Below are 25,903 nucleotides of genomic sequence, written 5' to 3' on the forward strand. Positions count from 1 at the left end.
GTAGTCACTTTTTGCATCTAAAGAGTTGTCAACTCCATTTCAGAAACACATCCCATATCTACTATATAATATCTTCCCACCACGAAAACTTTCACCCGAGTTCATCCGTGCCTGTGAGTTTCAGGACAAAATGAGAATTGTGTAGATTATATCCCTCTAGTGTCTTTGAAACATATTTCTCTTTCCCTCTCTTTCCTACAAATCAATTATCAGAGCTAGAAGTTTGATAGCTATTTTCTTTAAATCAGATTCATTGAGGTACCATTTAGATATACCAACATTCAAGGGAGGATGACTTTTTAATATTAATATCATCATAGCACTCCTCTGCTTGAAAGATTCCAATAAATTCTTACTGCATTGTGAATAAAATCTACAAGTTCTTCACCGAGCTGTACAGAATCCTCCACAATCGGGTCACTGACCAAATCTCATCTTGGCCAACTTTCCTTCCTTGACCTCCCTGTAACCACATCTGGTCTTCACTTCATCCCACCAACACTCCACTTTCATTCCCACCTCGGGGCCTTGGCACTAGCTGTTCCTTTTGCCTGAGAAAATTCCATACCTTCACATAGAGCCCTTCTTGCTTGTTATTGAGGCCTCAGCTCAAACAGCAAGGCTTCAGAAAAGCCTTGTCTGTCTACACTATCTAAATGAACTGGTTCAAGCTTGCACATAGATGTACACTTATGTACATAAATATCACTCCCTCTTCCAAGTCCTTATCGTTTTGTGAAATTATCTTTTATTTCTTCACTTATTTTTTGTCTCTTTCATCCCATTAAGCCATAAACTACATGTCTATTTACTACGCCTGTACTTAGCAGAATCTCAATAAATGTTGGCTAAATAAATCAGTGACTCATGAATAATCTGACTCCTATCATTTCCAGCACTCTCCTTCACTGATGCTCTGCTTCAGATGAAAATGTCTGTTTTCCCCAAATCCATCACACTTCCTCTGGCCTCTGTATCTTTGCATGTGATATTTGGTTTGCCTTCTTTATGCCTCCCTTTTCTGTCTTGTTCATTTAGGGTTGTACTTTATGTTTCAGTTCAACATGAAAAGCCACATGCCACATCTACAGTATACTGTACATATAAAGCATGCTGTCTGCACCTCAGGGAAAGCCCTGAAGAAGGATGGTCAGGAGTAAGATTCTGTAGTCACACAGCCTGGACTCCGATCTATGCCCCACGACTATGGCGTTCAGGTGAATTCCATAAAACCTCTGCCTCAGTTTTCTCTTCTTCCAAGGAATGGGACTCTTTTGGGAGGATTACATGGTATGGTGCATGTAAAACACTTAGAGCATTTGATCAATAAATATCACCCACTTTTACTAAGTGTTATGTACATTACCTAGCATCTCACAGTGATATGATTTGGTTTTTGTCTGCTTCTTACCACTGGCAGGTCTCTGATGACACAGTAAAGCAGACTTTTTATTTCTTTCATTTTTACGATCCCAGGCTTGGGCAGCATCCCAGACATACCATAGCTCTCCGCATATATCTTGTGAATGACTCTAGGTGAATCTGGTTTCCCTGGCCCAGTGATACTCTTGGTGGCTGAGAGAGGTATCCAAAGGTGTGTGAATAAAACCAGTAATGTACACCACCAATAATTTCACTGATAAAAAAGAAAATCTGTCAGAAATAATTGCTGTGTGTATATGGAGACTGGGAGGAGGTAGCTAATCCAACTGGCTTGAAAAGGATAGGAGAAAAGGAAGAATGGAAAGTTCTAATTCTAACTTAAAGTTCCATTCTTTGAACACATCTTTCTTGCCTCAGAAGGAAACATTCAGTATATTCTGCTGCAAGACCAAGAGCTAACGTTAAGTATAGAATTTTTCTTTGATTACCATATTCAGTTATTCATAAACTCAAAAATCTCAAGTCAGGCCAGACCCAATAATATATATGAACATAGAAGCCCTCCCTACTCCCCCCCAAAAAGGCATCAGTTCTGTTGCATTGCCTTTGAACCACTGCAAACCACACAACATAAGGGCCAGTACATGTAAAAGGACAAATAGGAAATGCATTAGCATCATGGGTGATACTAGTCAACAACGCTGTTGCAAAAGCAGCCATCAAAAACATGCAATGAAATGGGCATGGCTGAGTTCCAATAAAACTTTATTTATGAACAAAGACATTTTAATTTTACATAATGTTTAAGTGTCATGAAATATTACCCTTCTTTTGATTTTTTTCCCCTGACCATTTGAAAACAGAAAAATATTCTTGGTTTATGGACATAATGAAACAAATACTCACATTTTAAGGCAAGACAAGAAAAATTTCAACTTAAAACATTTTCTCTGTCCTCCCTTTGGCCTCCCCTGGCCCCTCTAATGTACTTTGTGCATCTGTTTTATGTGCTAACCAGGCATCTCCAATGGCATACATATCTGCTCAACTTTAAAGATCAATTTTTCCCCTTCTGGAATTAGCCACATAACTTCTAGAAAGTATCAGGATGACACACCACTTGCCTCATACACACAGCACATCTTTGGTGAACTCTATGTACAATGCCAATATATCTCTTTCCTTAAAGAAAGCGATTGGTACAGAACAGACTGGTCAGATGAACTGGGGAGATACTGGGCTATACCTAATAAAAGTTCTTTACTTAAATACTTACTTATGATCTTTTTAATAGCACTAGCTATTTAACTTGCATTCTGCCTATTTTACAAGATTATTGTTTCTTGCATTACCAACTAAGCCTCAGACATAGCTCTATGAGATCAATTATTGTGACTGTGTAACTCTAGACATGGGAAGAAGCACGAAGAGGAAACTATTTTCCTAGACCAAAACAGACCACTAAGAGAGGCAGTCTGGAGACTCTGGGTAACCGTTAACAAGGCCTAGGACAAGAACAGAACACTGAGTGGCCTATCAGTGAAATCCTTGACTGATCTGGGAATGAGCATTCTTGGTGCCCTGGAATAAATTAGTCATGAAATGCCTCCCAAACCTTGGTCGAATTAAGACCGAAACGACAAGGATTATAAAATAAAGAACATTGTTCACCATCCAGTTCTACGAGAATCAAGTCATTAGCCACTACTAATAGTTGTTGACCTACAATACACTCTGAAAGGAATTAAGGGTGAAGATCAGGATAAAGTACTCTATGTTCTGGGTCTGGGAAAACTGGCAAACAGGCCTTCAGATAGATAGTTTCCGGAGAAATTTTTTTATGGACCTAAATGTTCGCATTTTCCCATACTTAAAAAAGCACTAAAACCATTAACTAAGATATCTCTTCCTTGTGGCTAACAGCAACCTTCTACTGAGATGTGTACTTAATTGCAAGTACACCCTTTGCCAAAATCACATATATACTGACCTCCCTCTTTTCCTGTTTGAAAAAGTTCTCAGAGTTCTGTGAGAGATTGTCCCCCAGGTTATAATCCTCAGTTTGGCTTGAATAAAAATTTTCCATTTCTTTCTTAGATTGACTGTTGATTAGTTTTTCTCTTTGACAGGAATATAAAACAGGTATTAGGCTAAATTTGGTGCACAGGTTATAGTTCGCCGACCTCTACATAAACTAATTTTCCCAGCTTCCAATAAGACACTAAATACTTGGCTTCCCTTTGTACACAGAAAGTGATAATGATGTATTTTTCATACCAAAAAGATTACTGCTTTTATCCTTTGTATAGTCACTCCTAAAGCATCTTTTAAATAATGCAAAGGATAAAAAGTAAAAATAATTATTTAAAATATGTTCAGTCATACTAAACATTTGATGGACACCTAATTCAGGACTCTAATAATTCTAATTTTGCCACATTTATTGTTCAGTACCAGCATCTGTCCTTCAGTCTTATTTACGATAATTTTCCTATTTATAAAAGAATAGAACATGAATAATGTAATTCCAATACATTTATATTCACAAAACCACCAGAACTCATTCAGCTACTCATGGTTCTAAAAAAATTAAAATCACATGGTAGATTCTTTCCATGGTCCCAAAGGAAAAGAAATCCATGATGCTTTCACTCAACAAATATTTATCAAGCATATACAATGTTCAAGGCAATGCAAAAGGCAGCAACTTAGGCATGTGGACAAGATCTGTCATCTTTTTTGTGCATTCAAAAGTAAGAATCTGAAGCAGTTAAAGGAAAGCTTCCATCATTATTTTGATGAACCTCAGAAGAAATGCAACCACCTTTACTCAAGGTTCAAGGTGACCCAGGGTTTTCAAGACCCAAAGTTCTCCGGATAGTGCTACAGATTGACAGGCTCATCTGCTAGTGTTTGATTTGACATGAGATGCACGGGAAGACACGTAAACCTCAAGTGAAGAGCCTCATCTTAGACAGTTCCATATTGGCCAGACAAGCGCAGTGGCTCAAGAAGGCAGGCTACATCTTCCTCAGCTCAGTTGTGGATTACTCTTTCTAAATTGGCTCCACACCTGTGATTTTCAGTGCCTGAAGTACCCTCCAAATAACTGATTGTGGGGAAAACATAAAAGCCTGCTTTCCCCCTAAACATAAACCTTTTGGCTAACTACCATTCCAACTCATGAAGGATATGCAGATCAGAAAATGGTAACTTCTGAGACTCCATCAGAAAAATGATAGATGAGATTTTTGGCATAGGGGCTGCCATCAGGCATTGAAACACATAACTTCTTCCAGTTTTGGAGACTGACAGGATAGATCTATGACACAAACTTGGCTTCAAGGGACCCTGAAGTCCTCAGCCCCAAAAAGAGGAGAATCTGAGAAACTATATACCAAAGTCTTCTTTTGTTTATTTTTGAAAGAAATGAGGAATCTTTAAAAAGAGAGAGAGAGAGAGAGAGGAAGCTAAGATTATTACCTATCATAGTACCCTCTTTCGAGAAACTTGAAGAAACTTACAATCTGACTATGGGCAAAAGTTGCAAAAAAATGAATTTCACCATCTTTCAGACAGCATATATTCTGCTTTTATGTAATCAACTGCATGTGCTACAGGGTCAGGAGATCTGGAAGTGCATGATAAATGTGGATGAAAGCTGATATTTCAGGATGCAAACACACGTGCATATAAAACACATACGGAGAGAAAGAAAAAGCAGCACAGTGAAGAAAAGATTATCTTTCAAATACACACCTATTTTCATAAACACCCACAGATACAGAAAGAGGGAACAGAGAACAAACGTATCATCTCTCAGAGAAAATGATTCAAGTCCTTTCAAACCTTCAGAAGCATGCTCTGAGTCTAGATTATTCGATGATTCCTACATTACTATTTTCTCCAGATATACTACTGAAATCATGTCAGTCATGTCATCTGCAGCTTAAATTAGGCTTCTTTATCACCTGGAGTAACTTTCAAACCCTGCAACTGGCTTTGCCACTCTTCTGGTATCATGGAAAGTTCACCAGGTTGACATTTAATTACATGACTGAATTCCTAATAAGGATTAACAAAATGATTAATTTACTCTTCTCCTCTCCTCTCTCTCTCTCTCTCCGGTTTCCCCCATGAGTCATGGTTGGCCATCGACAAGAACAAAATATCTAACTGAGGAAAACTGTCTTCCACGCGCAGCATCTGTCTCCCTGGCAAGCTCTGTAGACAGTTGTGTTCTGTCTCTGGAACCGCTTGAGAATCTCAGTCTGTGCTATTAGTGGGCTCTCACCCTCCTAGGTGCTGCTTCCCACTGATCCCACTCAATTTGAAAGATGGATTTGTATATATTTATCCTTCTGAGAATCTGCTATTGTGCAAATATCTCAAATTGAGACCCCCGTGGGAGGGCGCGCACGACACAGGAGCACTTGCTTTTCTTTTTCTGCAAAATATCCATAAAATAGCTCAGTGGTTCCCAGGGGTCTGCTTCTGGGTATTATATAAGCAGCTTCTCCTTCAGAGAGGGAAAGAGACTTCAAGACACAGAAATAAAAATGCCCACAGTTTTCTAAGGGAATTTCAAAATAGCAAGTTGCTTAAATATCAAGGAAAGCACCTGGTTTCTCTCCAAGCCTAAAGATAGCCTGTGATCCTTCCAGAAAAGTAAGCAGGGGTGGGGGGCATAGGGAGAAGGGGGGGACCGGGGGGAGGAGGAAGGTCATGACCAGCACCGGAGAGACTGGGGAACACAGAGAATCATCTGGCAATGCATAACTGAGTAAGCTCTGTCATTTTGGCAATTCTAGAAAAAGAACTTAGTTGAAGAAATTTTGTTTTTGGAAAAGTAGTTAAGGTGGAGGCATGTTTTGTAGGTATTATCATACCTACCAGAAACAGCACATCTGTATTGCTCTAATTCAGACCCCAAAATACTTCTGTCAGGCTCTCCCTTGCCTTCTTAAAAATTTCTTCTGAAATCCACTTTTTTTTTTTTTCAAATAATTACTCAATCCTTAGACCCCCTAGAGGCTTCTGATTCTTAAAAGAATTAGAAAGATCTCCAGTTATTATTAGATTCCATTTTAGATTGAGAAGAAAGCAGAAAATGGGCAAGATAGGCCCTCCTTTATGTTGCCTGAGTTACTTTTGAAATTTGCTTCTTTCAAAGGCTGGAATAGCATGGAGCACCTTCAAACTATGAAAAAGAAGTCAACCGGACCAATTATTTGGAACTCTCGCATTAAAAGTAGAAATAATTTAACCACCCCTCCAAAGACCTAAAGGCATTTAAGAGAATCCAAGAAGCTCCAAACGTTTCATATTTTCTAAGAATAACTATGGAGCAAAAGATTAAGCCTTCAAATATCTCACTTACGTAAGTCTGACAACAACAAAAAATACACAGTGGAAAGGATTAATCTCAAACAAAACTAGGAAAAGAGGCTTTTGCAGAAAACTATTCCTCTGGCTAGATCTCTTTTGTTTACAATAAGAAGTAGAATTTGGACCCATTATGTATTCCTTCTTATGGGTCCCCTTGTGAATTGAGGTTGTTAATGTAACATTGTAATTATCTTTTATCTATGGCATGATTTATTTATAATATGAAATCCCCTTTCACATTTTTAGTGTCTTAATAAGTGAATGCTCTCCTTAGCAGTTGAAAAAATTGTAACGCTGAGATATGAAACAAATATTTATTTCCTCAAAAAACTATGAATGTGACTCCAATAAAAACATAGTGACATATTTTGTTTGAAACATTTAAAATTTCTGTTCAGTTTCAAAGGTCATATTTAAAACTGCACCAACTATGAATATGAATAAGCTGTAGGCCATGCCTAAAGTGGGGCGTCTTTTCAAGTAAAAGACAAGACTTACTAATAGTCCCATTTGTTTTCCATTAAAAATCTACTCATTGTATTCACAGCAATCCACATGCCAGTATGGGAGCCTGCTTGGACAAAGCCTTTGCTTTGTGTGTATCAGATGCGAAATTTACTTAAATTCAAGATAATTGCAAGTGCATCTGCTATGCTTTGTCACTGGTCTATATGCACATTTCCACAGTGTATACAAAGAGCAATTATCCAACAACTAAAGAAAAAGAAACAGTCATTTCTGCAAATTGCAGCCAGCTCCTTTATCAAGGAATAAGTTTGTGCGGAAAAGAATGCTACCCCAAAACACTTTTTTTAAATAAAATGTATTCACTCACACCACATACATTAACTACACAGAACAAAAAAGGGAGCTTTTTCAACTGTTAAATTACTAGGTCTGAAACAAGGATAACTGCAATTTCAAATAAAATCATCTCACAAAACATAAAGTTCCCCTCTGGAGGAAAAAAACAAAAAACACAACCGATTTAAACCAATTTGATGCACTGCTTTATGTTCTTATTCTGGATTCATGACAAAATATTTCAATAATAGTCACCCTGTTTGTCATTGGGTTTTATTTTCCTAATTTGAGATATAAGTGCACAGGCACAAGAACATGAAGAAAATTCAAAATGGGATTATTTAAAATTGGACAATAAAAAATCTTAAAAGTTTTTGCTCTGTTCATTAAGCAGTAAATTCTAAGTAGACCTAAGTTTCATCAATTGTACTATTTGGTCAATGGTTCTCTTTCTTTCTCTCTTGCATTCTTTCCTTTTTATTTTCTTTTGCCTTTTTTTTTTTAAAATTTTCATGAACAATCCCATTTCGACTGTCACATTCAACACGGCCACCATTCCTTCAAAGCCCAATCCAATTTTCAAACTTTTACACCTCATGCCAACGAAACAACATCAACGGCACTCCTCTTCAAGGACTTAATAGACTAAACTTGTTCTTTTAACAAATTCTCAAGGCCATCCCAAATGCTCAGAATAGAGAGAAAATTAATGCAAAGAGTAAAGAAATTTTTGTGACGACTGAAATCTATCACTTCCATGAAATCTATTACTTCAGAAGCCACTTAGCTTCCCCTTCATTTAAATATCTTCATTACTATTTTGTAAAATGTATTATGCTACCAGTCAATGCTATTAGTAAACAAAACAAAACAAAAAACTTTCCCTATTCCCCAAACTGGAAAATCATTACCATTAATATTTCATACAGCTGCATTAAATGAGACAATATTCAATATTTAACTATCTAATCCTTCAGTGAGTTATATCAGAAAATAACAACCGTGTGAGAATTCAGCCAGTCGGATTATTATATGGGATGAACCTTTCCTGTTATTAATAACACTTCAGTATCTTATGGTTTTTCAGCACAGAATTGTAACATTCAAGGCCTGAAAGAGATTTTGTTTCTAATTAATTCTCAAAATCCTTGGGAGACAGTGATGGAAGGATAAATATATTAACTTGGAATTGAAGAATAAAAGACTGAGCCTTCTGATGCAAAAGTTTTACTAGAAACATGGATTACTTGTGTGGGTCCCACATCTCACTCTGTTTGCTAATAATTTAGTGAGGAAGATGTGTTTGGACCTCAGACAGTCTAAGTCATGGAAAAAAAGAGGCGCAATTTTGTTTCTTTCAAGTACCACAATTACTCTTATTAGCAATTTATAAGTAGAGAGCTGGTCTGATCTTTTATTTCAAATTCCTACTAATTTCCCTGCAGGCAATTATTCAGCCATACAGATGTCTTCTTTACAGTAATTTAAACAAATCTTCACCTTTTTTCATACCATTTATCAACCTTATATATTTACACACAGGCAAACTTCAGCCCAATCTAAGTGGATTATCTTTAATTTTAACATGAGCAGAATTCAAATGCATCATGTTTCAATACGGCTTTTGGTGATAACAAAAAGAATTCTTCATGATGAACATATTTGAGACTGGCGCGTGCTAAAATCAAAAGCATTTTGCTTAATACATTTACAACAGGAATGTTCTCCAATCCATTTTAAGCAAGAGAGAAGTTCTCACCTCTATTTGCCTTTCAAGTTCATCCCCTAAGGTCCTACAGGTCCCTTATTGTAAATATTTGCTGGGGAATTTTTATTTATGTTTTATTGATTGCCTCTCCCCTTTTATTTTCAGGGAATTCCACCACTTATATCTTGCTCTAAGTCTTTTTGCCTCATGATAGAATATGAAAGGGCCAGACTAATGATTTATCAGACTTTCTAGTTATAGGGATGTGACACTTGATCAAAATGCAACCAGCTGGATGGATGAACCAGATTGGAATTTTGAGTCAAGAGCCAGGGATCCCTACTACTGCAAGGACAGTAGTTCTAGTTCCTTCCGGGCCTGGTGCAAACAGTCACCTAACCAGGGCTGCATGCCAGCTGACACGAATGGCAATAGCAGGGCCCAGTGTCGGGGACGCGGAGAGCTGCAGCTGGGCACCCGGTGTTCAGTGGCAGGAGCACGTGTCTGCTTCCACACATTTCCTGGGGACTCGGTGCTCCCTGATGTCTTTCAACACATTCCCTTTCTGTTTATGTTTACCAGAGTTAGTGTCTAACTTACAAGGAAGAACAAACCCAATCCTACAATTGAAAATAATAAATCAAATTGCACTTTTATTCTGTGCCGGTGAATTTTAGAAACTGTTGGGAAATGAATGAAGAGAGCCTGCAATATTGCAAGTTGTAAAGAACATATTCTTATCACAAAGACTAGGGAACTTTCTGTCCAGAAGGACTCCTGCAACAAATTAGAAATGATCTCAGAAATTCTCAGAAATTCATGGATCCAACAGGAAAAGAGCCAAGAGTCAAAGTTTAAAAGAAGATCCCTTCCAATTTTTCTCAGCCATTGCTTCTCTGATTCAGATCCACCAGGAACAGAAGATGGAAAAGAAATTTGATAGTTTGGCTATGATTTGCTGGAAATGAGATATGCACATCTTGAAAATCATAGCAGGGGAAAAAAAAAAAAAGACAGGAGCATTAAATCAGAGCCTGACCAGTGCTATCAAAAGTCAAAGCTGACTGCTGGAAGTCCAGCAAGCCATTACCTGGGGCTGTGGAAAGGGTCAATGCTCTGTGCACTTCTTTCCCATCCACTTTCAGAGCTATTCACTGGGTACTTTTCAAGAATATTACCATTCTGACAAATGACTGATAAGAGACAAATTTAAAAAAGTGAATAAGTTTTGAAAAGTAAATCCCTAAACCTACATATTCACCATATGCTTTCAAGTACAACTGGGAAAATATTCCTTTAGAACAGTTTTCAATCATGGGAACACTTGGAAATTTTCTTACTGTCCCAATTCCTATCAATTTTCAAAACCCTCCAAAAAAAAAAAAAAGTAAATCATAAATTGATTCATTGGTCATAAAAAATGTAAATTGACAGCTCTGAGCCATGGAACCATTCATCCGCTCACTGATTGAATTGACACAGGTAATAGGCATGTCCTAAAAATGACCTGCATGAGTATCTGCCCTTACTTTGAAACCTAGATGTTAACCTGGCAAGAATCCCTAGTTTAATACTAGCCCTCTGGCTTTATTCTTAAACATGTCTGCTATATCTGAATTTAAAAGAAAGCAAGCAAGCTGAGAAGTTATATCCCTGATCTGGCTCAAAGCTAAGCTTTTCTCAGAGTAACTGCACTTGGAGATCTAGGACAATGCTATTAAAAGCAAAACAAAACAAAACTACTTCTAACTTCTGTAATTAAAACATTATATTATACATGTGCATATGCACACACGCACACACACTTTTGCCTAAAGACTGTAAGCTTCTAGACCAGCAACCAATCATACACACATATACACACCCAAATAGTATATGATTCTGTGTATACCCCATGGGGGCTTAATAAACAGTTATGAATTGACTGACAAGAGAAAAAAAAACAAGAAATGACAACCTTCAGGGTAGCCGTAACACAATTTTAACTTGAAAATTGCCCAGAAATAGACTTCACAGTCCATGGGAACATACACAAATCATATAAAAAGAACCTATACCCCTTATATACCTAGAGAGTACTTAGTGAAAAATCACTGTTGTAGGAAGGAGAGTTCAGGCTCTTTATCTATTTACTGTTTGGCTTCTTCACTGAATTCAGCTGAGAGCAACTTTTTTTCTTTCTGTGATAACCTTTTCCGCAGAATAACTTTTAAAATACAGATTAAACGCAAAATTTACCTCATCACTAATATTTTCTTGCGAGGTCAACAGGTATAAAATCACCTTTACCTCTCAATTCTCAAGACTCATGTTGCCATTTGGATTTCTCTGCAGCCAAATGTAACAAAAGCATCATCTACAAAGCTTACATAGTTTCTTCAACAGCAGCATCTCCACATAAACAGGAATTAGCAATAAATCACAACCTGCTCACCGTCTTTTCTCTAAAGGATGCACTGATAGTGTGCCACAATTCTTAAAATCACACTGCAGAGCTTCCTTCCAGACAGTCTTCAAATACCTCAAGTTCAAAGCGGTTTGCTTTTCTCCCTGAAGTTCATATGCATGTTCTATCTTAAGGATGTGGATAGAACAGATAATTTAGTTGTCTCTGGAAAGGATCATATACATAGGATGATGCTTCTGTTTCAATTTAGCCTTGTCACATTTACTTGAAATGGTTGTTATTTCAGTTATGGTCTATTTTGAAGAATAACTTCCACACTGATAAATTTCCCAAAATGTTTGATGAGAGCAAGTAGGGGAAAAAATAAGAAATAAACCCTGCTTAAAATTGATCCCATTAATCTGGGATGGGGGGGGGGTAGGTAAAAAGAGAAGAAAACATTTTTGACTGAGGTAAGGAATTTTTAAAAAAAAAACACATGAAACAAAAAATAAGTCTGTGTATGTCTTTACCATCAAAGGTCAAAAACAAAATCTATTTTAATTCAATGCTTTCATAGTACTATCTTAGCCACAGCTCACTGCAGTTACATATACTGGTCAATTCCTTTGCCAACATCATCGTGCAGGTCCCCTTATGCTACCCACCTATTGTACCCCATCCCATCCCAGTGCCCCACCCCCACCCCTGGCTCATCCCACAGTTCAACTTATAGCCAAGAGGTGGGTTTGGTCATCTGCTTCATAGGATAAATTGAGTTCATTTTCCAACATACATCTTTGAATACCTAAATCATTATTTATTTGAAAGTGTACAGAACTCCTTACATTTCCTCCTAACATTACATCTAGTGGTTAAGAAAAAGTCTGATAATTACTCCCAATTTTTTTCTAGATTTTCCTATGTTAAGCCAAACTCGTTTTTTGGGGTGATGTTTGTTTCTCAGTTTTCAGGTCTCCCACATAGATAGCAGTGAGAAAGGGTAGGGTTGTGGGTTTTTTAGTTTGTTTCTTGTTTTTTTTCTTGTTTTCTTGGCACCTCCTCTGGACTGTAAGAAGTAATGAATGATCATTTTTCCACAGTCATCCATGGCCTTCTCCATGGCCACATGTAAATGTGCCAATGGATAATTAAGCAACAGACACATCCAATAAATATAATAAATAAATTTGATTTTTTTCCCCTTAGTAATTGGTTTCATCTGACTGAGTCTGATTATGTGCAGGGATATATAAACAGGATTAGAGAGGAGAAAAATTAGATGCTAGGTCACACAAATTGCAGAGCCCTAACCACTGTGAAATATTTGTGCAATAATTATATTATTATTCTTAAGGTTAGAAAAGCACTTTGCATCTTCTCCAGGACTTTAGGTGAGGCTAAAAATAAAATGGGTGGCATGATTATTATCATAAGGAGATGGTAGCCAACTATAGAATACATTTTCCTTTGGCTTTCCCACAAAGTCTCACTGCCTTGCCCTCATGCCTCCATTAAATCCATGCAGGTAGCGCCAAACTTTGACTGAGGTCTCCAATCCTAGGGGTCATATCACATCAGACTACATGAATAGACATGAGTTGGGCATATATAGAAGGCAGAGAATGAGAAAATATTTGTATACATTTACAGTCTGAGCAAATCCTAAAATAAAATAAAATTAAATCACTTTTCTAATATAATCTCAAGTGACACAAAGAGCATCTTGTATTTAAAAAAGAAGCATCCACTTCTACTCCCATTTACTTCCTTAGACATCACTTTGGCATCAAATTACTCTTAACCACAAGATCTAGCTCTTAACAGAACACGGTACCTGGCCTGTCTTGGGAATTTAAAAACTGCTTTTTGAAGGAATTAAAAAAAAACAAAAACTGAAAGATTGAAATATACTTTCATGCAGCTTTAATTTGCCTATATTCTTTCTAGGTAATAGGCAATATCTACTGAAATGTGTTACCATATACTCTTACATTTGAAATGGTTTAGGGAAAATATCACAGTTAAGATCACAAAGTCTGTTGCAATAAGTTCTCTAATAATAACTATGATTTTAGCTATGTAGATATTTACCGTTTGAATTAACCATAAATGTGGACATAGCTATCTTCTTTAATAGTTCAATTTCATTCTTAGAAATAATCTAAGAATCTAAGTTGACTATTTCGACATTCAAAATGAAATTTTGAAATGGCGTATATTAAAAAAAAAACAAAACCTGTTATAAATACAGCAAGTAGCTTATACAATTTTGTGATTTTTTTTTTTTAACTGTATGGGATTTTTTTAACCTTTGCCAAAATCATTTCTATTTAATGATGTATTTCTTTTTCCACAGACACTCTTATTCCTCTAATTAAAGGAGGAGAAATGTCAAAACATTGAGTATCAGTGAAATCCTAAGCAATAATAAAAATGACATTTACACATAAGCCTTTTCCAAGAGAATCCTCCGGAGAATCGTCCTCCTGAAAGGTTTTAAATCAGTATATCATGGTTGGCGTCAGTTTTATCTTCACCAAGTGAATTACATTCTCCAACTTTAGGTTTTGCCTCCTAATATTTAAATTAAGGATTGGGGAAACTAAACAAACAAAAACGACTTATCCTTTTGGATCAAATTCATAAATGATTTTTTCTATTTTACAAGGCCCACAACTCACTTTTATATATTATAAAATAATTACTTTACCATGGTCATGTTATTAGAAATGATCATACAAAATTCCTAATATTTTTTTAACAGGCTTAAGCCTCTACACCTAAATAATTTCATCATGAGGACAATTAAATAGACTATCTTTTAGAAGAATGGGTCCTAAACTTTTATAGATCTGTATCATATTTCAGAAATCACAAAGTAAGGCAAAGAGAGAAACAACTAAGCTAAGAAGTCTAGCATCACGTTTATATTAGAAAAACCTGTGGCCGAATCAAATTAGGGACAAGAGGAATAATGGGGCATCCTCACAGGTGATCTAAACAAGTATCGAGGAAAGGAGAGCCTTCTGTGAAAGAACTTCAGTCAAAGCATAAGAAGTCTAAACTTTTAAAGAAACCATCTCTTTGCTCTCACACCTCGTACTCATACTTTCCAAGACAGATGCAGGATATTTGGTACCCGCCCCCCATATGCTGGCACTGAGATGAGGAACACACTCAATCGTTCCATCAGAGTCAAAGATCAAGTCATATTATCCAGGGTAGGGGGAAATCTTTGCTGGGGAACCTAGATTTTATTTTAACATATTAGCTGCATTATTTAGCGTCAATTTCTATTCACTAAATTTACATGAAAAGAGTTAAAACACCTGCTCTCGCTTTACTCACACTATTGCTGAAAAGCACACAACCATACCATTTTTCTGATAATCCTTTTTGTCTATAAGGTTGGTACTGTAATGCTCTACTTAGGAGAGGGGGACCAATTTAATCCTTTCAGCAAAAACGAGAGAACTTTATTTGCAAACTGTTTCTCAAGGTGCTTCATTTTTTGCCACGAGGAATTCGTAAGAAAAGGCTGCAATGCTTCAAGTTCAAAATCACACTGGAGAATGAAATATACCAAGCAGACTGCAGACAGTGAGTAATATGAATTTGGGGGAAAAGATTTTATACCTCTTCAACTTCATAAAAATCTTTTAGAAATATGAACAGGATACTTGCAGCAGAGCTAAAATAATACATTAAGTAGTGGTTTTCCTTTGTTAGGTAGAGAAAACTATATATATATATATGTATATATGTATTATATATATATATAATTTACTGGTAGTACAAAATTCTGAATATTGTGAATATTCCTTTAACAAAGAAAAAGCGAAAGCAGGAGTACAAGGAAATACTTTGACAGAGCTACTATTTGCACTTACTGGACACGATTCATAAAATTACTGTTGATTTCACAAAATTTTAAGGGGGTATTATCTAATTAGATCTTACATTTTATCAAATATTATTATGTTCCTCTTTCCATTAAGAGCATATGAAAAGACAGCCATTCCCCCCCACCAAAAAAAAATATTCTTACAATCTTCCCTGAAGACTGAGAATCTGTTGTATGCACTATGAGTATAGAATGGAAGGTTCCTCTTTGTGAGTGTATCAGGACTCCTAGAAACCAGTAAGTCAAAGAACAAAACTGTTGCTTCACCCAGTGATGAGAGACAAAAACATATGCTTTTCACATAGTCCCATTTGAGTAGCAGTCTGATATAAGTTTTGTCTCTTTAAACTTGACTTGCAGTTTGAGTTCTTAAGTGGAGAGGGATAAAAGGGCCTTGGCAATGACCTTGACTATATTTCACCAGAAATCACTTCTCAAAATTAGTTTACACAGAATAGAAAACAATGGAAAAGCTCACCAATACAGGTTTTCCTCAAACACACACAAGCAGTGTCGAGTTCCTTTCAATCACACAATGGAAAAAAAAAAAGAGTAATTACTTTTAAGAAACGTTCAGTAGTTCTAGCATAATAAACACTTCACACATGAGGAAAAAACTCTACTCTTATCAAAATGAAAATAGTCACCTTAAAAATACAGGCAAATATATTGTCATTGTCAAGTTCCATGAACCAACAGGCTCTTTCTACACAGCCTTCTCTTCCCAAAAAAGTTACTTTCTCCCCATATCAGATGCCATAAATTTGGAAATGCTGAAATTCAACACACACACCAATTGAAGGTAAACTACCTAATGTGCCAACAAACTTAGCAAGAGGATGGTATTATTCTGACACATTAAACTGAGATCAACACCAGGCACAGAAAGTTAAAAGGAGCTTAGTTACGATTTAATGGGAAACTTAACATCAATAACAATAATAAGAAAACCACCAGCAAGCCACAAACACTATACTACACAGAACCATGTAATTCAAAACCTAGCTGACTGAATAGTAATCTCACCAGACAACACACCCAAAATGAAGCTATGTTTAATATTTTAACACAGATTCTCTGAGCTTTTTCAAAGTTGCCAGGAAACTAGAAGTAGAAAGGGTAAAAACAAACCACAACAGGAAGGAGTATGTTCTTTAAATCAATGGACTCTTGGTCTTCATAACTAGTGAAGATGCTGAAACTAAAGCTAATTGTGCTGCTTCATAAATAAATTCATGCACTGAATATATTATATAACAATTAGAAATCTTGCTCCATGAGCCACGTGAAATGACTCCTTAGTCTGGTCAGTTGTCTGCTTGTGCCCCTGTGTGTGGAATATGCCAGAGAAATAATTCAGCTGCTTAGCATGGAGTATATTGCTTTCTGGTTTAGGTCCTAGAATGAGAAAACCATGCTTTAGAAGACTTGGGTTCTTAGGATCATATTTACTATACGAATTCATTTTTCCTTGGTACTCAGGCAAATAAACGCTTCAAAGACAACTGTGATCCTAATGAATGGAAGTTGGGCTTTTCTCTCCAACTTGATCAAAATGGTAAATGGCAAGGGTCCATAAAAATATTTTAAATAGCAATATTGCCACCTCCAGGGACCCAGGAATAAGCTGAGCTTGCATTCTAAATAAGTTGTCTTATACCATTAGCAGACTACAAAAGAAGAAATAAGCTTTAAATTTAAGGAACCCAGTCCACAATTTCCAAGTCAACACAGGCAGCTCAGAACAGGTGAATTTGCATGGTGTCTTGAAGTAGGCTTTCTATTATAGAAAAGAGGGTCTGACTTGAGTTAATTTACAGTTCATTTTGTTCCAAGTCCTAAACTGTTTTATGCTGTTCTCCCAACATCAGCTAAGTTTACATGAAAACAAAGTTGAGCAGTATCATTGCAAACATACTCTCTGCACTTAGGTAATTGCTGGTCTATGATGTTGCAACCACATAGCAAAAGAAGGCTTCTTTAAATACCAGTATTTTCCCTCTGTCAAACGTGTGAGCTTCAGAGTGTCTGTGAACTGGATATCCTCATCTGAGTCTAGAGTTCAGAGCTCCTCAGGATGCTAACACACACAGTGGAATTGCAATTGGTTCTATCCCCAACTTCCCTCCTTACATTTAAGCTGCCATTATTTTAGCTTCTTTGCCCATGGCTTGGCAGAAATTTTCACAACTATAAACTGATTTCTTTAGAAACTGCTAATGTGCCTTTACTTAGTGACCCTTCAGCATTTCTACTGAACTGGAACTGAAAACTTAGGGGGATAAAGAGCAAAACAAACGAAAAATGGTTAACTGCTAAAGACCCTCCGAAGAACTTCAATACGAATACATCAAAGAACTGTTCTATGTTAATTTTTAAATAATATTTAAAACAGATTCTGGAAGCAAGAGTTACACAGTCAGTTCTATTAAAAAAAAAAAAAAGAGTTAAGAGTTCAATTTACATGCATTATGCTGGCTATTTAAAATAACGCTATTCCATGTGGATGGCGGAAACTGCCCTCCCCCTCCCCAACTGACAAGATACCACTTCAAGTAAGATCTAAGAAAGGGGTGGTTTGGGGGTTAGAAATTGCTGTACATGTCTCGCAATTTTGCATAAAACAATACCAGCAATCTCTCTCCTTCTCCACAGCCCTAAATTTATTATTAAGTAAATTCAGCAATAGCTCAATCACTGGAGACCAGGACAGTATGTGATACACTAAAGCACTTATATGTTTATTATCTTTGCAAGCAACATGAGTAGTGGTGTCTATAACTGCCTCCTGCAAATCTGCAGCGATGTGAGGCAAAACAGCGTTTTTAAGAATTTCCCTTTTGGAATGCAAATGATTCTGCCTCTAATTTTGAATATTTTAGCCAGCATGTACCATACAGTAGTTCTGGAATCACTGGCATCTGTCATGCTGTCAAAACTGAGTCAAAATGCATTGTAATCCTGAAGAACGATAACGATAAACATCAATGCAACGTTAAAATGCATCCTAAAAAAAATCCCTATAATTGCGATGAACATTAGAGAGAAAACGGCAGTCCTTCTGCAGGGAAATAACAGCCTGCTCTACCAATCTTTCCCCTCCCCCTTGAAACTCATGCAACTAATGATGACCTCCCGAAGTGCCGAATTTAAATGTTCCAGCATTCATCTGAGGATGAAGGGGGGAAAAAACATAGAAAACCACGAAACAAGTTGCAAACTGCACAAACGCAAAGAGAGAGAGAGAGAGAGGGAGAGAAGGGAACTGCAGGCTGATTCAGGAGCGATTGCAGAATGAGGAGCAACAGAGAGGAAACAAGGAAGAAAGAAAGGGGGGGAAAGCCTTAAGCATTAAAGAGTAAGAAGTGAAAAAACATTTACCAGCGGCTCGGTCAGTAGCTTCGCTCCCTGACACCATCTACATAGAGAGATAACTTAGCCTAGAGTCTTCGGTCCCAGCTCGCTTTGGAGCAAAATTCCTTCACTTCGAGGGGGTAACACACGCCCTCAAGAAAGAGAGAGAGAGGGAAAGAAGGGGAAAAATAATCCCAAAGACCAAGACAGGATTTCTCCTCCTCCCTCTTACCCGCCCCCCGGACTCCCCAAACGGTGCTCGCTTCTGCACAGTTCTGCCGGCTGTGCCGCTGAGCTGCTGCGATGCTGCCGCGGCGGCTGCTGCTGCTGCTGCTTCGGAAACGATTAGGAGGAGGACGCCCAAGCACGACCTGAGCCTGCGAGCCACCCAGGACCAATGTGCAACCTGCTCTGGAATCAAACCCATAACACACGCACGCACACCCAGCGGCTCCTGCACTGGAGCCCCCGCGCGCACACACACACACGCGCCCGCCCGCGCGCAGTACAGACACACAGACACGCGCGCACACACACACGCGCACGCGCGCACACACAGAGACACAAACACACACAGACACACGGAACGCCGCGCACCTCCCGCCCGCCGGCGCAGCCCCTGAACAGGAGTGCGAACCAATCCCTGGCCCCCGAGCGCGCGCACAGGCCGAGGCCGCCGGGGCTGGGTGGTGGCACTGGGGGGCGGCAGCTGCCGTGGCTCCCGGGTATGGGACTGGGGAAGGGCGTCACGGCCGCGAAAGAGGGGCGTTGGGGGCTCGTGCACCCCTTTGTCTGCAGAGCGATCCCCCCTCGCCCCACGCTCCCCGCAACCAGGCACAGCGCGAGCTGCGGACGGTGTAGAGTTCAGTTGCACTGTGGGGTTGGGTTGCGGGAGGTTCGGTTCCCTGGCTGCGCGCACCGAGCTTCCACCTCTGCGAAACCCCAGGCACCGCGGCTGCACCCGGATCCCTGCACTCAGGGGAGCACAGCAAGCCCGAGCACCCCGAGAGTGACCCGAGCTTGCCTTGGGTTCAGATCACGCCGACTGCTCGGCTGCAACCTCAGATTCCACCTTCCAGGGTTAGGAAGCAGAGAGCGGCAGAGCGCAGCGGTGGTTTCGAGAGGGAAGGGAGAGTGGGCAGAGCCTTCAGCCCCTGCTGACCTGCCTCACCCAGGCTGCTCAGTGGCCCTGAACCTGTCTAAGGTGGTGCGGTACCCGGGAAGCTAGGTTTCCACACCTCAGAGGGGAGTTGCTTTTCTTCCTTCCATAAAGGGAATTACAAAAGGAAGCAATTCCCGACCCAGGAAAGGCTGATTCAGTTACAGAGTAATTGACAGAAAATCCAGCAGGGCCTGGCTGTGGTAATAGTAACAGCTAACAGGTATTGCTTACTTATCCTGTGCAGGCTTTGTGCTCTGCAGTGGCCATGAATTAACTGATTGTATCTTGTCCAAACAGTATCTGATTAACCCTTGAAGGAAACTGAGGTCGCAGAATATTTGACCAGCTGCTAGTCAGTGATAACCAATGCATCTGGGAATCTGAACCTGCAATTTAACTCAGGCACTGGAGAGAGAATGCATTGCTTTGAAGGGCTCTAGGCATTTCCAGAAAAGTAAAGGTCTACTGGATGTTTGCATGATAACACCCTCTAGCCTTCAAGCTGTATCCAGCCTGTCTTCAGCAATCTGCAAGTCTGAAAAACTGCATATCTGCAGTTTGCTTAATGTTCTAATACTAATAATATTCAAAATACTCATCTCTTGACTATGTACTCTGAGTCACCCTTTTAATTAGGCTCAGCAGACTTGCAATCATAATCTTTAAAATAACTCTGTAAACAAGCTATCCTTACTTCCATTTTACATATGAGGAGACTGACCCAGAGATGCCTTGTGACTTTCTCAAGGTGACAGGGCCAGAATAGGGAGGGTGCGGTTTGGTCACTTCCAAGGTCCATTTTTACAATGCAGGCATCTGCCTATAATGCAGGAGATCCAGGTTCCATCCCTGTGTCGGGAAGATCTGCTGGAGAAGGGAATGACAACCCACTCCAGTATTATTGCCTGGAGAATCCCATGGAGAAGGAGCCTGGTACAGTCCACAGGGTTGCAAAGAGGTGGACATGACTAAGTGACTAAGCACGTGAGGTCCATGGTGGTTTTCTTTTTTTTTTTTAACTGAATTATGTGTCTTCCTTAACTGTATCTTGAATAAAGTCATGAGATGAGGGCACAGCAGTTACTTTTTATTTCATTCAACAAATGCATATTGATTTCCTATTAACATTTACTCATTCAAGAAATATTTACTAAGCATTTACTTCCTTCAAGGAATTTAGAGGTGACAGAAGATCACAAAGACACATCCCAGAACTCTCTGTGTTTATAGTCTGAGAAGATAGCAATCGCATGCTTATGATGCTGATGCTGAAAGCTTACTAGGAATGAATGTCCTTCCCTTCCCTATTCATCTAGCAAACTCCTAAATGTCCTTCGGTTTTCTACTCCAGTTTCACTTCTTCAGGGAAGCCATCTGTGATCTCTCTGGCTAAATTAAATCTCCTTTAATGTAGGCTTCCAAGGCATCATGTCAATTTTCTTTTTAAAAATTGTTATGGTTCCAATTTTCCATTAGTTCTGTCATTTACCTAGTATAGTCTTCCCAATCCATACAACTCTCTAGACCATAAGCCTCAATAGGAATGTGTCTTTTTATTTCCCACTAATCTCATAGTCTCTGGTAGATATTAAACTTGCTTTCTGTTTTACATGTATGTGCACATGTGTACAAGCATACACACAACTCTTAGAATAGGAGTAATGATTCTCAGGGTAGGATCTGTTTTTTTTTTTAATAATATTTTCATGTCAAAGATGAGAAACATGAGGCTGAGAGCGGTTCAGCAGCTGTCCCAAGGTCACGCATTTGATAAGCGGCAGAGAAGGACTCTAACAGCTCTATCTGATGTTTAAGTCCACGTGACTAACACACAGGCCCTGCTGCTTGGCTTATGTTTTCCAGTAACCAATCAGACTGTGCAAAAGTGGCTCATGGGAAATACAGTAGACAGATTTCTGGAGGTGGCATTGTGGGGAATACAGAGATAATTTAATACTGTGGAAACTGAAAAGACCTGCAATAGGACATGAGTAATCCACTACTGAGCACCCACCACATGTCAGGCTTCTTGTTCAGAACTTTTTTAAAGCTTAACAATTCTGGCTCAATGCTATTATTCCCATTTTACAGATGAGGAAACCAAGGCTCCCCCCCCAAAAAAAAATCCCTGCTAAACCGTAAACTCCAGAGGAAAAACTGAAATATCTATTTTTTATTTTCCATTTTATACAACTTGTTGCTGTTGTTGTTCAGTCACTAAGTTATGTTTGACTCTTTGCAACCCCATGGACTGAAACCCTCCAGGCTCTTCTGTCCATGCAATTTCTCAGGCAAGAAGACTGGAGTGGGCAGCCATTTCCTACTCCACGGAATCTTCCCAATCCAGGGATGGAACCCACGTCTCCTGCATAGGCACGTAGATTCTTTACCACTGAGTCACCTGGGAAGCCCAAGCTACTAAACTTTAAACTGTCTCTCACTCTTTCTCTTCTCTCTCTGTCTCACTCACACACACACATACACACACTATCAAGCAAATTGTCCAAGGTCTTACTACTAGTAAATCAGGAGCTGGGATTTGCACCTGAGTCTGTCTGACTTCGGTGTTTCAGAGCAGATTGGGACTAGAGGGTCATTATGGGGTTTGCAGCTTAACCAGGCTATTGTATCTGAGAAGGTATTTGTGTCTACCAAGAAAAGCCATTGCATGTTCTTTTCTTTCCCATTAAATCTTACAAGGAATCTGAGATTCAGAGACCGAAAGTCATTTGATCAAGGTCACAGCCAGTGTCATCATGCTGAGCTGGGTTTATACTCTGGCCTCTCTCACGACAGACTTGTGGTGAGAGTGTCATGAGTGGCAGACAGAGTAACCAAGATTTTCAGGCATTTCTGGCTGGGGAGGGAGGACAGGGACCTGGGAAGTCCTTGGAGGAAATGCTTCAGAGAACCAAGCGAACCTCTGACACCTCTCTTCCTGTCGGTCACCACTCCTCCAGGTTCCATTTTTGTTCAGGCCTCTGCTCCTCTGCCTTTTCAGGTCTCACCTTGAACTTGATGCCTCCACCACCTCCCCATTCATTTGCAGCACCAACAATGGCTCCAAATCACAGGAAAGTGAAAAGTGCATTTTGTACGGTTGGGCTCCTAACAGACTACTGGGTTTGTTCAGTGACTAGGGGGAGCTTTGATTACAAATAGGAAGCTTTTTGTTAAACACCTTTCCATTTTGGAGTATTATAGGGGATGGTGGTGTGTAGCTCTTTGTAGAGTTTCCCAACCTATAAGAATTCATACTATAAAAATGAGACGTTCAGAAACAGAAAAACATCTCCATCCCAGGCATTTTCTACCCTATCTCTAGTATTCACCTCCCTGCCCTGTCCTCCCCCTGCACAAAAAATGTACCCACAAATTGTGTCCATGTATTTACATACCTTAGAACCACAGGCATATACATCTAGCTATTTATATAAATACATAGTGGTCCGTGACTGCATATAATTCTCCTGCAACTGTCTGGCTATTAATTTGCCCTACACTGAAATGTTATGAATAAAGTAAGTGAGGGGGTTGCTAAGAAAATGTTAAATATTAACCCTCTTTCGTTTTCCCTAAGGATACATTTATTCCTTGGAGAATGTTTCAGATGGCCGAAAGCTCTCTGGGATTCTCAATAACCCCCTCCTGTGTATATATATGCTAGGCAGTTGATTTTTCTTAGGAGAGCAGCAGAATCTTGAAGTCATGGTAAGATGACCCGTTAAGAAAGTCATGATGGCAACCTGAAGGAAAGCTGTGTTGAAAACTTGAAATGTTAGTGAATGTTCTGCAGTGGCCCTCAGGACAGGAACTTTAAAGTTTTTTGACAAGTGTCCTAATAATTCTATTGAGAACTTTCAAAGAGACCGGCAGAGTTCTTCCCCATCACAACTTTCTGAGGCAAATGCAGTTGTGATCACCATTCTGTAGATGAAGAAACCAGGGCTCTGGAAGAGCAAACCATTTAAGGTGAAGTTACAGAACTAGAAGGCAAGCTGGGATGCAAACACAGGTCTGTCTGATGCCATCATCTGTATGGTGGGCTCTGTCTTCCGCCACCTTGAATTCAGGACACCCCACTGTGTGTGAAACCAGATGTGAGGAGGACTGGTGGGGAGGGTGGAGACTAATAGGCTTTAGGTGTGCACAATACTTCAAGGGTAGTAATATCTCTATCCTCCTAGGAAACTAAACATAGTTTAGATAGCCCCTTAAAGGAGTGTTATTTAATCTGTCAAATTAGAAATCTGATATATACATCATATACCAGGGATATATGAGATACACACACACACACCAGGGAGCTTGGGAGGAGGACTCAGTCACACGACTGTCATTGGGGAAAAGGATTCTGGGACCCCTTTGACAAGCCTTTCTTCCCTTGCCTTTAAACAGCACTGCAATGTGGCTGTCAACCACATCCTAGGTCAATCACTCTTAACAGACAATCTCTTAAATTTCCTAGAATCCTTACAGAGGGTATTCTGAAAAAGTCTTCCTTTCTTAAGGATGGGACATTTAGAAGCAGAGACAACCTGAGCTTGTTAAAATCACTGCACTTCTCCATGTTGGTTTCCAGTGTCTGTAAACATCGTTTGGAAAATTCAGTAGATTTCTGCTTTCGAGAGATGTCAGGAAGGATCCTCAGAATGTGTTTCTATCCAGCCGGATTAATTTGGTGCCAAGTATTGATAGTTCTGCCATGTACCAGTATTTGCATTTTTACATAGGCTACACCTTGTATAGAGAAGGATAACAGATGACCGTCTTGGTTCTATAACTTAATGCTAGAGATTGTATCTTGTACAGTAATCATTCATCTTTCCAGAAATCAGTCAGATAAAAGGAATGATGTTGTGACCTTGCATAGTTGCAAAAGTATCTGAATTTAAATTCTGAAACCCCCTCAAATAATAGCTTAGAGCCTACATATTTTGATTTTATGTAATATTCCAACAGGTCTGAATTTACAAGCCTATAGGGAATTAGAAGACAAGAGGTAAACTGCTCTTGTTAGAAACTTAATAATAGCAAGAAATAGAAACAAATAACCAGAGAATGAAGGAGGAGATAAAATTTAAATTTTACATAGAATGTTTGAAAAGCTTAATTTTCAGGTAAGCCTTCAAATACCACATTTCAACAGAAATTCTGTGTATCTTCAGATTATATAATTATAGACCAGTATATGATGTTAATGTTATTTATTCAAGTCCATACTTGATTACTACTTGAAGCCACAAAAATAAAGCCTACATTCCTCCACCTATCACTTAAGGTTCTCCATGGTGTGGCCCAGGAGTGGCTCGTAACTTCCCCTCTGGAACAAACGTGTTTCAAGACATCTGATTAGACATAACACTAAGTGAAGCAAGTCAGACAGAGAAAGATAAACACTATATGATACCATATAATGGAATCTTAGATGTGGAATATAAAATGTAGTATGAATGAACTTACTTGCAAAACAGAAACAGGCTGACAGACATAGAAAACAAACTTTTGTTACCAAATGGGAAGGGTGAGGAGCGATAAATTGGGAGTATGGGATTAACAGATAGAAAATACCATATATAAAATAGATGAACAATAAGGATTTACTGGTTAGCACAGGGAGCTATATTCAATATCTTGTAATAAATTATAGTGGAAAAGAATGGGAAATATATAGATATATACCTACACATGTATAACTGAATCATGGTGCTGTCTACCTGAAATATTGCAAATCAACTATACTTCAATTAAAAAAAGTGACTGCCTGGAGAGAGGTCTCAAGATGGATTTGAACACCACATTCCCGTGATC

At 38.8% G+C, this 25,903-nt stretch overlaps 1 protein-coding gene across 1 annotated transcript in view; it reads right to left on the minus strand.

The window, feature by feature from the left end:
- The window catches only part of TENM2 (teneurin transmembrane protein 2), a 1,360,160-nt gene extending 1,340,993 nt beyond the window's left edge, over nt 1-19,167 (minus strand). The window contains exon 1 of the mRNA XM_043464766.1: nt 18,958-19,167. The gene's annotated coding sequence lies outside the window, so the exon portion shown is untranslated. The remainder of the gene's footprint in view (nt 1-18,957) is intronic.
- Between the last annotated feature and the right edge of the window lie 6,736 nt (nt 19,168-25,903).

This window comes from Cervus canadensis, chromosome 4, assembly GCF_019320065.1.
Source record: "Cervus canadensis isolate Bull #8, Minnesota chromosome 4, ASM1932006v1, whole genome shotgun sequence".
NCBI classification, from domain to species: Eukaryota; Metazoa; Chordata; class Mammalia; order Artiodactyla; family Cervidae; genus Cervus; species Cervus canadensis.